Source organism: Ostrinia furnacalis, unplaced genomic scaffold (genome assembly GCF_004193835.3).
Source record: "Ostrinia furnacalis isolate ACB-3 unplaced genomic scaffold, ASM419383v2 OfSCF7157, whole genome shotgun sequence".
NCBI lineage: Eukaryota > Metazoa > Arthropoda > Insecta > Lepidoptera > Crambidae > Ostrinia > Ostrinia furnacalis.
In genome coordinates, this window is record NW_021137396.1 from 379,508 (window position 1) to 393,717 (window position 14,210).

Sequence of the window (14,210 nt, forward strand, 5' to 3'; positions counted from 1 at the left end):
TTCTTTTCGAAAAATATTTTACGATTATGAGTTTCGAAGAGCGCAGAAATAAAATATACTCGTATCAGCACAAAAATTGGAGCATAATATCTTAACATCTTACGTGGATACAAGAGTAATACATTATTGAAAGATTAAAACAAGTTTTCAAAGAAATCTTAACCTTGATTCCAGAAGCTTTCTCGCTGTCGAAGCTTTAAAGCCGTCGTCAAATTCTCGAGTTAGCGACTTGATGTTCGACGAGAGTTTAATAGGCGGGTTGCTTCAAAGGAATGGGTAATTACAAAAGAGTTAATACTTCTAAAAGAACAAGAAGTCAGTAAGTTTGTAATTGGTCTTGTTTTGTTTTGGATTTGTTTGGGATGTAGGTATCCGTAAAGATGTGAAATTATTTATAACTTTTCTTCCTGGATAACCTCCATCATCGATGTAAACTTGTAAAGTGTAAGCAAATGCAAACGACGCGTATCACGTCTAATATTACGAACTATCCGGTAAAGGTCAGTGTACCGCCGCCCACGGAGGTCGCCTGAGTCAGCGGCCGTGACTATGATGCCCAGCGCTAGGTATTATGCATAACTGGGGCTGCCACGTCGTCCGAGATTCTCCGGAATTGTCCCAGTTTGTAGCGTCCGGGGGCGTTAGAACTAAAATTTCCGAATAATTTTCGAGCAATACAATATTCGATATCCGTTTATCAACTGGAATATGATTTTAGTGATAATATTTTTCCTTTCTGTGGAAGTCGTGTATAATGTTATTGACAAATTATAAGAGTTTGTGAAATTAGGATTTCAGAATCTATTCAGCGACAGCAATTTTGGTTATGAGATCCGTATAAATATCTGCCACTTCGATAAAGAACGTGCTCCAAATTTTAACAGCCTACCCTTGTTTGTACAATATTTCACCATGTTCAAGACAAAGGCAGAAAGATTAAAAGCGATTACACACCCGCACCGATCGTCAGAGACAAAATTTTGGAGCGTCCCGAATGTGCCAGCATCTAATAAAGACGAATTAGGAACACGAGAGCAACGGCTCCTAAAAGGGCATTCAATCAAAATCAAAATCAAAATCAAAATTATCTTTATTTGTTTAGACTAATTAAATTAGTTCTTGCAAATCGTCAAATGCTCTTAAGGAGCCTATACATGTCTCATTCTTTTTTTGCCCTACCAGCGCTTCGAGACAAACATTTGGCAAGTGCTGAGAAGAAGCGCCGCAACAAACTCAGTCACCACTGTCTGACGGTTTAAAAATAAAAAAGTAGGAAGTTACATACATTCAGAAGCAAGTTACTTACCACGCGCTCCCGTTGATAGAAGGTGGCCTTTAAGACGCCCATCTAGCACGAGACCGCGTGGCAGTTTTGAATAAATTTCTTTAGTGCCGTGCTAATTTCTAGGTTAATTGTTGCGTTTTGATACATATATTTTATGTCAGGTATATCTTTCCTTGACCAGTCCCCGAAGGCAGCGCCTGTTCACAGACATGACGTGTGAACCAGCCATCGCTTCACTCGACCATATTATAGGGAATGTAACGACCCGCCTCACACGCCACTACCCCAGAGACATTTTAGTGAGCATGACAAGTCTAAGATATCCTTCTGGCTAAGTGCCAGATATAAAACTATTTAGGAGACAAGGCAAGAAAACTCTAGAGAGAAAAGCAAGGCACCATAACAAAACCGTGTGGTAGTTTTAAATAAATTGTATATACTTATATTTAATGCCGTGCCACTGTCAAGTTGATTGTTAATTGTTATGTTAAAAAATTTAAGGTAGGTATATCTTGTCTTGACCAGTCCCCGAAGGCAGCGCCTGTTCACAGACATGACGTGTGAACCAGCCATCGCTTCACTCGACCATATTATAGGGAATGTAACGACCCGCCTCACACGCCACTACCCCAGAGACATTTTAGTGAGCATGACAAGTCTAAGATATCCTTCTGGCTAAGTGCCAGATATAAAACTATTTAGGAGACAAGGCAAGAAAACTCTAGAGAGAAAAGCAAGGCACCATAACAAAACCGTGTGGTAGTTTTAAATAAATTGTATATACTTATATTTAATGCCGTGCCACTGTCAAGTTGATTGTTAATTGTTATGTTAAAAAATTTAAGGTAGGTATATCTTGTCTTGACCAGTCCCCGAAGGCAGCGCCTGTTCACAGACATGACGTGTGAACCAGCCATCGCTTCACTCGACCATATTGTAGGGAATGTAGCGACCCGCCTCACACGCCACTACCCCAAAGACATTTTAGTGAGCATGACAAGTCCAAGATACCCTTCTGACTAAGTGCCAGATATAAAACTAATTAGTAGACAAGGTATGAAAACTCCAGACAGAAAAGCAAGGCACCATAATATAATAGAAAGAGATGGCAACTAATGTATCTATACAATTAATTAGGTACATTGTGAGAGCCTGAGAGACTTATTTCCAAGGTAATTTATCATTAAGGTAATCATTTGTAGTGTAATAAGCTTTTTTTAGTAAGTGTTCTTTAACTATACTTTTAAATTTATTAATGGGTAGTTTTTTATAGTCTTCAGGAACTTTGTTATAATAGTGAATACTCTGTCCCATAAAAGTACCATATACTTTTTGAAGTCTAAGATTAGGTATAGCTAATTTATTTTTGTTTCTCGTGTTAAAGTTGTGAACGTCGCTATTTTTCAAGTATTTATTTATATTTTGGTGAACAAATATAATACAATTTAAGATGTATTGTGAGGCGGCCGTGAGAATACCAATTTCTTTAAACTTCTCCCTGAGGGATGCTCTTGGTTTCAATTTATAAATGGACCTAATAGCTCTTTTTTGTAGGATGAATATAGTTTCAAAATCAGCTGCCTTTCCCCATAGTAAGATTCCATATGATAGCAGGCTATGAAAGTAACTAAAGTAAACTAAGCGAGCTGTTGGAATATCAGTTAGAGATCTTATTTTCTTAATTGCAAAAGCAGCTGAGCTAAGTCTACTTGCTAGAGCTGTTATATGGGGTCCCCACTGAAGTTTAGAGTCCAGTGTAAGTCCCAAAAATATCGTCGTATCCACAAGCTCAATTGTATCATTATTCAATATTATTTGGGTATCAACAGATTTTACGTTGGGCAGAGTGAATTTAATACATTTTGTTTTTTTAGCATTGAGCTGCAGATTGTTTGCGGTGAACCAACTTAGAACTCTTGATAGTGCATCATTTACATCGTCAAAGTTAGCCTTGTTTCTATTAATATTAAAAATCAAAGATGTGTCGTCGGCAAATAATACGATTTCACAGGAGTTCTTTACAAATGATGGAAGATCATTTATATAGATGAGAAATAATAATGGACCCAGAATGGACCCTTGAGGAACTCCCATTTTTACGGGTGACCCACATGAAATAGTTCCGTTTATATCTACTCTTTGAATCCTGCCACTGAGATACGATAGAATTAATGAAAGTGCTGAATCCCTGACTCCGTAATATTCTAGTTTTCGAATTAGCGTTTGATGTTCAACACAATCGAAAGCCTTTGATAGGTCGCAAAACACCCCTAAGGCATTCTGAGAATCCTCCCAAGCCCCAAAAATATGTTTGAGGAGAGTAGCACCAGCGTCGGTAGTGGAACGACCCTTAGTAAAACCATACTGTTCACTATGAAAAAGTTTATTTAAAGTGAAATAGATCGTAAGCTGTTCTTGTATAATTTTCTCAAAAATTTTACTTAAAGCTGGTAAGATTGAAATTGGCCTAAAATTACCAGGGTCGAGCCTGCTGCCAGACTTAAAGAGCGGCAGAACTTTGCTATGCTTCATAAGGTCCGGGAAGACCCCCTTATCCACACAGTTGTTAAATATAATCGCCAACTGTGGGGCAATGATGTGGATAATATGCTTGACTACCTTCACAGAGATTCCCCATAGATCAGTAGTATTTTTTACATTTAGCATATTAAAAGCTTTTATAATATCCAAAGGAGTGATGTGTTTAAAGGTAAGTTGTGAGTTACAGGGAGCTACATGATCTTTAAGGATTAATTCAGCCTCAGTAGAAGAGGAGTTCAAGTTTGCAGTGGTAACAAGTGGTATGTTAGAGAAGAATTTATCAAAAGCGTCTGCTACTTCTTTGTCCGTATTAATTGAACAATCATCTATTTTGAGTGCAAATTCACTGTCACGCGGCTTAGTTTTGCCAGTTTCATGATTTATTACATTCCATGTCTCTTTTATTTTATTATTGGCATTGTTTATTTTATCTCGTATATACAGAGATTTAGCCAAGTAGCAAACTTTTTTAAACATTTTAGAATATTTTTTGACATGGTCTTTAAAAGATAAACTATTATTGTACCTTTTCATACCGTATAACTCATATAGTGTATTTCTGCTCTTGTGTATACCTATAGTTGCCCAGTCACTAAATTTCGAACGTTCCTTTGGTTGAATTTTTTTCGCAGTAAAGACTTTCTTGTACTCATTTTTGATGCAGTCAAAGAGATTACTGTAAAGTGCCTCTGGGTCACCCTCGGTGTATGGAACAAGATGCACTTTATTAGCGGTGAACCAACTTAGAACTCTTGATAGTGCATCATTTACATCGTCAAAGTTAGCCTTGTTTCTATTAATATTAAAAATCAAAGATGTGTCGTCGGCAAATAATACGATTTCACAGGAGTTCTTTACAAATGATGGAAGATCATTTATATAGATGAGAAATAATAATGGACCCAGAATGGACCCTTGAGGAACTCCCATTTTTACGGGTGACCCACATGAAATAGTTCCGTTTATATCTACTCTTTGAATCCTGCCACTGAGATACGATAGAATTAATGAAAGTGCTGAATCCCTGACTCCGTAATATTCTAGTTTTCGAATTAGCGTTTGATGTTCAACACAATCGAAAGCCTTTGATAGGTCGCAAAACACCCCTAAGGCATTCTGAGAATCCTCCCAAGCCCCAAAAATATGTTTGAGGAGATTAGCACCAGCGTCGGTAGTGGAACGACCCTTAGTAAAACCATACTGTTCACTATGAAAAAGTTTATTTAAAGTGAAATAGATCGTAAGCTGTTCTTGTATAATTTTCTCAAAAATTTTTGTACTCATTTTTGATGCAGTCAAAGAGATTACTGTAAAGTGCCTCTGGGTCACCCTCGGTGTATGGAACAAGATGCACTTTATTACTTAAATTATTCTTGAAGTTTTCTAATCTACCACTTGTAATAGGTGTACAAATAATTCGTTTTTGAGTATTATCATTATTTAGAGTGGTACATTTTAATGAAACTAATTGGCCACAATGATCAGAAGTTAACTTGTTAATAATTGATTTTCTTTCGGGAACACCATTACAAAANAAAAAAAGCACTGGTTTCCTCAAGGAGCATTGAAGGTGAATGTCACCAGAACACTGGGGTTCAAAGTCTCAACATTGAGTTTTTTGTTAACAAGTTTAATCAAGGTCCAGCTACATACAAGGCGGGAATGATCCACCGTGCGATACCGGACTTCGAATTATTTGTGAATATGACAAATGAACAATAATGAACTAGATGTTAACAGTAAACTAATACCTGGCTTATAGAGCCATGATTATGGTCCAAGAGATAATGATACCTCACATATCAAATATTATATGCACAAAATCATTTCTTCTATAGTTGGGTACTTGGGTAACTATCATGTTTTTCTAACGGCCTTCCATGTGGCGTAATAGCAAAAGGAATGAAGTCTACGACCAGTTATAGCCTCTTGTTCGTCTTGATAACCCCTCACTATCCATGATTTATCGACCAAAACAAAAATTCACATCAGAACGGAAACAAACACGATTTGTTTATGTAAATTGTTAACGCAAACAATGGCCGGTGCAGATATGATCAACAAAACATATTGTTAATGTTATTGGTGACCTCACTGTATGAAAACATGCTCTTGAAATCAGCAAATTGAAAAAGCGTAAGGTAATATTAAATGCTGAAATGTTTTTACAAACACTCCACTTGAGTGTTGGACCAAAAGGTCGAATTTCTTTTCACAACATCCTTTTATTGACCTCACTCAGTGGCAGGCCCATTAACAAGCAGTACCTAACATCAGCTCAACCCTAATTCTAATTGCCCGTAATCTCTCCCGACACACAAAGGACATTCGATGACATTACCACGTGTAACGACACTCGTTGGTGTCTTCAGGCAGAGGCAGGAACATTTTATTTGTATTTGCGAACCAAGAGGTCGAGCATTTGCTCTTTTTGCCTCAAACTGGTTTCCTCAAGGAGCTTTGAGACAGGTTACTTTTGAACAGAAATCAATTTGGAAATCATAACGAAGTTTCAATTTATTTACCAAGACTTAAAGGATAACAATGTTACTAACCCCGATAATTTTTTTCTTTACATAGAGACGCTAGATTGTGCTTGTTTTTGTAATAATTATTATCTGAGAAACACAGTTGGATCATTACAGATCATTATACCGCGAATAATAAATTATAGCTACAGCCTAGCATGTGTTACGTTTTGCTACAAAGTGTACCACATGCTTAGTGCATCTTATGTCCCGGTGCTAAAGACTATTCTGTGGGCGATTACATCTCAGTAAAACACTTGTTTACAGTAGAATGTGATGTAGCAGACTCAATGTTGAATAGATTTAGAAGCGAGTTTTCAAATGGAAATACGTAATACTGGTAGATCTACCAAATTGCAGCAGCGATATATGCTAAGCTACTGAAAGCATTGGAAAAATCAAATAAAAATCTGTAGGTACACATTAATCAGAGTAATAAATTAACTTTATGAATGAACAGAGCGTATTGAGTAGCGTCCTGCGTTCCCACATCATTGCCCAATACAATTAACAATAGAAAACAATAGTTATACTGTTCCTTGTATGTGTCGGCGGCTGAGCCCGCCAGTTTTATTTTAGTCGCAATTACACCTTTAAAGAAATCACATGTTTTACTGTTCCAACCTTCTGACGTACGTTTTGTGGACCTAACTTATAAATTGGACATTACTTATAAGTGGACAACAACAATAATATACCTGAACATCCAGAACACCTCAACGACAGGAATGCTCAACTGTGAGAGGGAGAACAAGCCGATCGGGTCAGCGCGACGTGAGTATGTCCCGAAAAAAACCAAATTGGTTATGTTTTTATCATCACCGTTACCGTGCTAAGGCTGTGAAGTGCGTCGAGCCTTGCAATTGGAAGTGGGCTAAACCGACATCTACGCAGGGAAACTAGACGCGATACAGCCGGTGGCGGGGGCAAGTATCGAATCGCATAATAACCGCCTTTGTGTTTTCGACCGAAATAGCAGACTAAAGTTTTTAATTGATACGGGTGCCAACGTATCTGTGATTCCTGCAGTTAAAAAGTGTGTTTCTTCGCTTTCAGATGATTGTAATTATAAGTTATATGCTGCAAATGGTACTGAAATTAAGACATATGGTATGCGTACTCTTGTTTTAAATTTAAATCTAAGGAGAGCATTTAGATGGACTTTCATTATAGCGGACGTAAAGCAGCCAATTATTGGGGCAGACTTTTTAAGCCATTTCAATCTGTTAGTTGATTTACACGCGCGAAAATTAAGGGACCAAGTTTTAACAGGGTGTCAAAACATTAGTCTATGCTATTGTGTTTCTACCAACATAAAATATACTCTTCCTTACTAATAAAAGTTGAATAGCTAGTTTTTCCGAAAGTTCAATTACTGGAAATTGGTGCGTAACTATTCATCTGATATTAAACGTTTAGTAATAAAGGGGTAGGTCAGGTAAATGGAAAATCCACCAGCGGTCGCTCGATGACACTTAGACAAATAGTTTTATAAAACGTCAACTAAGTTGGTTAGGTATTTGTATTGTAGATACTTATACAAATGAACGTATAAAATGAGTTTATTTTTAAAAGTATAGGTACAGGGTGGAAACGATAAGTGATTTTACTTGATTTTTAATTATACAAGATATTGAGAAACTGTTTACTTTTCCTGTAAGTACTTCAAGAGCTCTTTAAAACAATAACAATAAATAGGTCAAAGAATAAACTGGATCTATGCGAAAATTCAATGTTTCCGAATTTCATACTAAATGTATGCCGCCAGCCATACCTACCATATTNAAAGTAACGGCATGATTGAGCGGTGGCATAGAGCACTTAAAGTGGCTTTGATGGCACGCTTACAACGCAACAGTTCTTGGGTAGACGAACTACCAGTTGTATTGTTAGGTTTACGCGCCGCTACTAGAAGCGACAGCGGTGTAAGCGCAGCTGAATTAACTTACGGCAAATCAATTCGATTGCCAGGCGATTTTTTTGAAGATACTAAATTTTGTGATACAGATTCAGAATATTTGCAGAAACTAAGAGATAATATACGTAACCTGAATCCGAGACCATCGAGTCATCGTAATTCACGTTCTTTATTTGTTCCTAGTGATTTAAGTACTTGTAAATATGTGTTTGTTCGGAATGATTTAATGCGCAAATCTCTTCAACCCCCATATGATGGCCCCTATGGCGTCATAAGTCGGAGAGGCAAAACATTCGTCATTAAAATAGGAGAAAAAGAAACTACTATTTCAATGGATAGGTTAAAACCCGCGCACATTCTCAGTGACCATGATTTAAACGATACTTGTGATTCTTTTACTAATTCTAGTAGTAGTGATAACTACGGTAGTAAGAATACTAGTACTAATAACGCAGACACTTCTAGCAAAGTTTTAATTCCAAAAACAACGCGAAGTGGCCGCGTTATCAATAAACCGGTGCGTTTTGACTTGTAAGTTTTTTTCTTTCTAAGTAGGTAGAGCGGCTCATCGTTACTTACTTAGGATAAGTTTTTATAAATACAATGTTCTAATGTTTTTACGAAACATGTAAACTATTATGCGTATTATTAATTAGCTATTAGTTTATTAATTTAATATTGTATTTTTATGTACTTACTTTATACATGGTTTTATGATTTTGTACTTTACTCTTTATTCAAATTGATTTAGTTTTGTATTTTGTTTGGCAAAAAATTTTGTTATTTTGTTTCTGAGATGTTTATTGATGTTTAGTAATTTGTAATTGACATTTTTATATTATATAATGATAGACACATACAACTTTCTTATGTTTTTACTGTTTACTTAAACTTGCGCATTGCTTGTATTTTCGCAATGGACCAAGTGTACAATTTGATTGAGCGTATTATGTCTCTAGATATTTTTAATTGACATAGAATTTTGTTTTATAATGTTGTTTCAAATATTCATTATTTTTGTTATTTACTCAATCAAGTGTCATTGTGTTTTATTTTTTGTATAAGGAGGGGGATGATGTAGGTACACATTAATCAGAGTAATAAATTAACTTTATGAATGAACAGAGCGTATTGAGTAGCGTCCTGCGTTCCCACATCATTGCCCAATACAATTAACAATAGAAAACAATAGTTATACTGTTCCTTGTATGTGTCGGCGGCTGAGCCCGCCAGTTTTATTTTAGTCGCAATTACACCTTTAAAGAAATCACATGTTTTACTGTTCCAACCTTCTGACGTACGTTTTGTGGACCTAACTTATAAATTGGACATTACTTATAAGTGGACAACAACAATAATATACCTGAACATAACGTTTATTAATATAATTACGTACATCGGGTATATAAAAATAACGTACAAAATCAAAAATACTTTATTCAATTTAGGCCACTAATGGCACTTATGAACGTCAAAATACAGTAAAAAAAAGGAAAAGGTGGTAGCCGTTAAGGGGCATTTTACATGTCTCCTTATCTTTTGGGCCCTACCAGCGCTTCGACTCAAACATTTATGGCAAGTGCGCAAAATAAACGCCAGAACAACCTCAGAGAGAAGAGACTACGGCGGGCTAGGTGTCATAAGATAGAAGAAGCACGAAGCATAGCAAAATTGACGATACACAGTCAATATTTCTTATAGTAAGGGCACTAGGACAGAACCTACGCGTCCTAAGTGAGCTTTGGAGTGGTTCAGGGAACATGTGATCAGCCCAGCTGTGAGCCGGCAGCGTGGGAACGTCGCCGAGGCTAATGTTCCGCTCGCTCGCAACCTATTCCTGGAGCCACATGTGCGCGTGAATTCTATTTCGCGGCTAATAGCTTTTATATTGGGCCTATATTAAGCTGTACTACAATCGTCAATCATGTTTTATTAGCCCGAATAAAGTGATTTTACATTGGTATTTGGAACGTGTTTGTGAACAAACGTTTGTTAACACGCATTGCTGATGCTATTCAAATTGTAGCCCGGAATAAACAAATGCCTCAATTAAATTCTGAAACGTTTGAAATTTTAACAGGTTTTACGAAAGCAGCAATTAGTTTTTTCTTTGTCAGTAGCGTTAATTCAAGCTAAATCATTTTACTAGTTAATAATATGTCTTCCTGGAATCCATGTAAGCTCTTTATTCTAATTGATTATTCACAAGCACGTTCCTAGCCGTGCGGACGACCTAGCTCAATACTATACGTGTTGTATCGTGTTCTGATCAACCCTACTTTAAAGGTAGGTAATCGGTAACAAACAATGAGGTACAACAAGAGAAATATTAGTATACCCGTACCAAGTATAACGAATTTGTAACACACTCGTGTTAAGATTGATAAGTCAAGCCGCCAATCTGCAAGACAAGTGCAGTTTCGTGCGGCTGCGCAAGGCTTGCGTCACCGCTATCGTAACCGAGGCAATATCATCATATATCATTCATCTGGCTGGTTTCTAGGCCGAATCTAGAAAACATTAGGTTTTGCCATATTGGAATGAACACAAACACTCTCACTGACTGGATACATAAGCTGAGTAGGAAGGAAAATAGTTGTGAAACAGATAGGTATTAAGAAAAGATAAATAGAAAAACCATTTTAGGAAATAGACTTCGACATTTGTCGACAAGTATTGTGTAGTATTTTTGTTGCATAACAATTAATAAAGTCTATTATGAAAAATAGTGTCTAAATAAATACCATTTCTATATCAATTGCTTACAAATGGAATGTTGAACTCTTGCTTACATATCAAGTATCAATCTTTTGTATTGTTTGATAGAGCTTTTTTTCGTCTTCTATCGAGCATTTTGTAAAAAGTTTGCATTTTCTTTTGACTTGGCATGATTTTTCGTACTATCAAACTTAAGTTGATATGAGCCAGATATGTCCCAACAATAGAGCACCACAAAGGGGCCGTCCATAAATTACGTCATCGATTTTTTCAGATTTTAGACCCCCCCCCCCCTACAATCATCCTATCGTCATTTCTTGATGACCCCCCCCCCTCTCCCAAAATTGACGTCATTACCAGTTTGACAAAATTAAAACATTGCAGATTTGAGAAAAATAGGGTATTATAAAATATGAATTAAACACTTGGTTATAGAATCACTTTTTATAATTTTTTTTGTATGTTTATTATGAGTTATTTTAGTATTATACGCGCCTTAGCCGCCTCTCACATTTGGAGTCTCACTTACTAGGTGTGCTGGAAGAAATTTCTTTTTAGAAATAAATTTAAAAAAAATCTTTTTGTACGTGAACAATAAACTATAAATAAATAATAAAAAAAATATAAAAATAAATCTTTGGACAATGAGGATCAGTACTGTTGTAGAAAATTCAATAAAACTACGTTAATCTTTAAGACATAAGAAAGCTATATCTTTTTGAATTATCCAAATCGGGGTATGTAATACCCAGCTTCTGGCCGAGGGGGAGTCATACCCAGCTTATGCTTATGGGCTGGGGGGAGGGGCTAGCCTTACCCAGCTTCTGGCCTGGGGGGGAGGGGGGGGGTCAAGTCATACCCAGTTTCTGGCATTTCTCGCATGGGGGGGGGTGTCATATCCAGCTTCTGGAGAAGGGGAGTTATATCCAGCTTATGCTTATGGCCTGGGGGAGGGGCAAGCCTTACCCAACTTCTGGCCAAGATTAAATAGATTTCCAAGAGGGAGCAGCTGTTCTTTCCTGCAGCAGCTGGCCCGCCCATGGGAACGGCGAATAGATAGGTAGGTACGTAGGTTTAACTCAGAAAAACTAAATAACAGGTAGGTATTGCGTGTACATCGAAATTATCTTCATAGCAATGTCTTGTAGCCTAGGCAGAGTGTATCTGCCTTAGCTATACCTTATTGTTGGAAGTAAATAAATTAATACTTATACATTTTTTTATTTTACTTGGAAGATGATATGACTCTAACAACACTTATGAACACTTTATTTGAATAAATCGCCAAATATACCACCGCGGAGACCCCAATCGCGTCTCTGCGTTCCATTTAATCGTATGAGCGTATGGATTTTTTCCGTTATTTTTCACAATTTCTATTTTTAAAAATTACCTATCGATAGCTTACTTTATTCTGACGAATAAATGTCATTACAAGTTTTTCCTAAAACTGATAGTTTGGCTAGAAAAAAATATTTTCTATCCACGCAGTACGCCGGCAGCGTTCGGATCGGATATAGTGACGTCATCGTCCCCGCGCCGGGCGGTCAGTGAACTTTTTTAGTAATTTGGCCATAACTTCGTCAATTTTTGTCGTAGAACAAGTTATGGGTGCTAGCTTAACGGATATACTACTTATTTTTTTTTTAAATACATACATATTATACATAAATAAGAATGACGTCAATTTCGAAACACCCCCCCCCCCTATCTGTCATTTACCGTCATCCACAGACCAACCCCCCCCCCCCCTAATTTTGAATGACGTAATATATGGACGGCCCCANGACCAACCCCCCCCCCTAATTTTGAATGACGTAATATATGGACGGCCCCAAAGCTTCTTAATCAATCAGACATCAGAGCTTGTCCAAGCTTTAAAAAAGGGACATCATTAGCCATGGCCTACATGCGTGGCCCAGTCGCGTGCCGGAAGTGGCCCGCGCACGCACTTCCGCCCCGGCCCCATAACCAGCCCCGTAACACCAAAAGCCCGCGACACCTTACGGGTTGGCCGACGTTTGGACAACAAACGACTGTCAACTCTACTCAGATACATTTTTAAAGAGCTTTTAACCTAATCTATAAAGGGTTCAATGATAAATGAATAATAAAACCAAGAAACCGGGTAAACAGACGAAGAATTTATTTATACCACTCAGCCTGTGGACACATGACAATGTAATGGGATATTAAAACTTTGATTAACACCAAAAATAGACTTGGGCCTAGTGAGCCACTTTGGAATGCAAATTGGAATTCTCCAGCTCCAGAATAATTTCCAAGTTTGTGATATAGCCGGGCCTAGCCAATGTGTGATTTTTCACGTAATACGGTAAGTTATACCAGTTCCTTCATAAATTATGTATGGCTTATTTTAATGGCAGAGGAAGGTTCTCGTACTATGTATTAACTCTATCTCTACATTATGTAAACCGGTTATGTCATTGACATTATTCTTTTATTATCAAAATAGTAATGGGTTAGTCAAAATGGTTCCTTAATCTAATGACAGTAAAAAATGTTCTCAGAATCTTAATTATTTAATCAATTAGTTGGACGTTTTATAGTAGTTCAATTAATTTCCGGTTTAAGGGAATGTTAACATGCTGTTAATTATCTTTATCTTTACTATAAATATAATTACGAATATTTAAATGAAAATTTTAACCAAAGAAATGTATTCACTACGATGCTTTCCTAGGGCTGCTGTCATAGTGTTTAGTCAGAGTCAGTCGTAGCTACTCGTAGATTAAAAAGACCGCGGTGTAATAAATGTGCAAGTTTCACCGTCCACCTGCACACGAACATATCAAAATGTACTTAATTGAGAACATAATATTGCTTCTTACAGCCTATTCAAGTCGGCGATCCCAGCAAGTTTCCTTTACGCTGGTCTTTAGTTAGTTCATTAGAAAGTGGGCATCTCCGAAGAGTTTAATTATAATTAGCGGTCAGGAGATGTCTCCGCGTCGTTAAGTGAAAGGAAGCTATTAGGCTTCGGATACTCTTCCACTAAGTACAAGATTAATTTAAACTAACTTATTTTATTATGATTGATGACTTTAAAATCGCAGTAGTTTTAGCGCCTTGATAATTTCATATTTTCTATATGCATCACCTGCATTTAAATTATATACCCCAGCACCGATTTAAGGTTCCCCCTGCTCATGAAGTGGAACTATCGGGCGCCGTAGGTGCACGCGTCTAGGGCCATTCA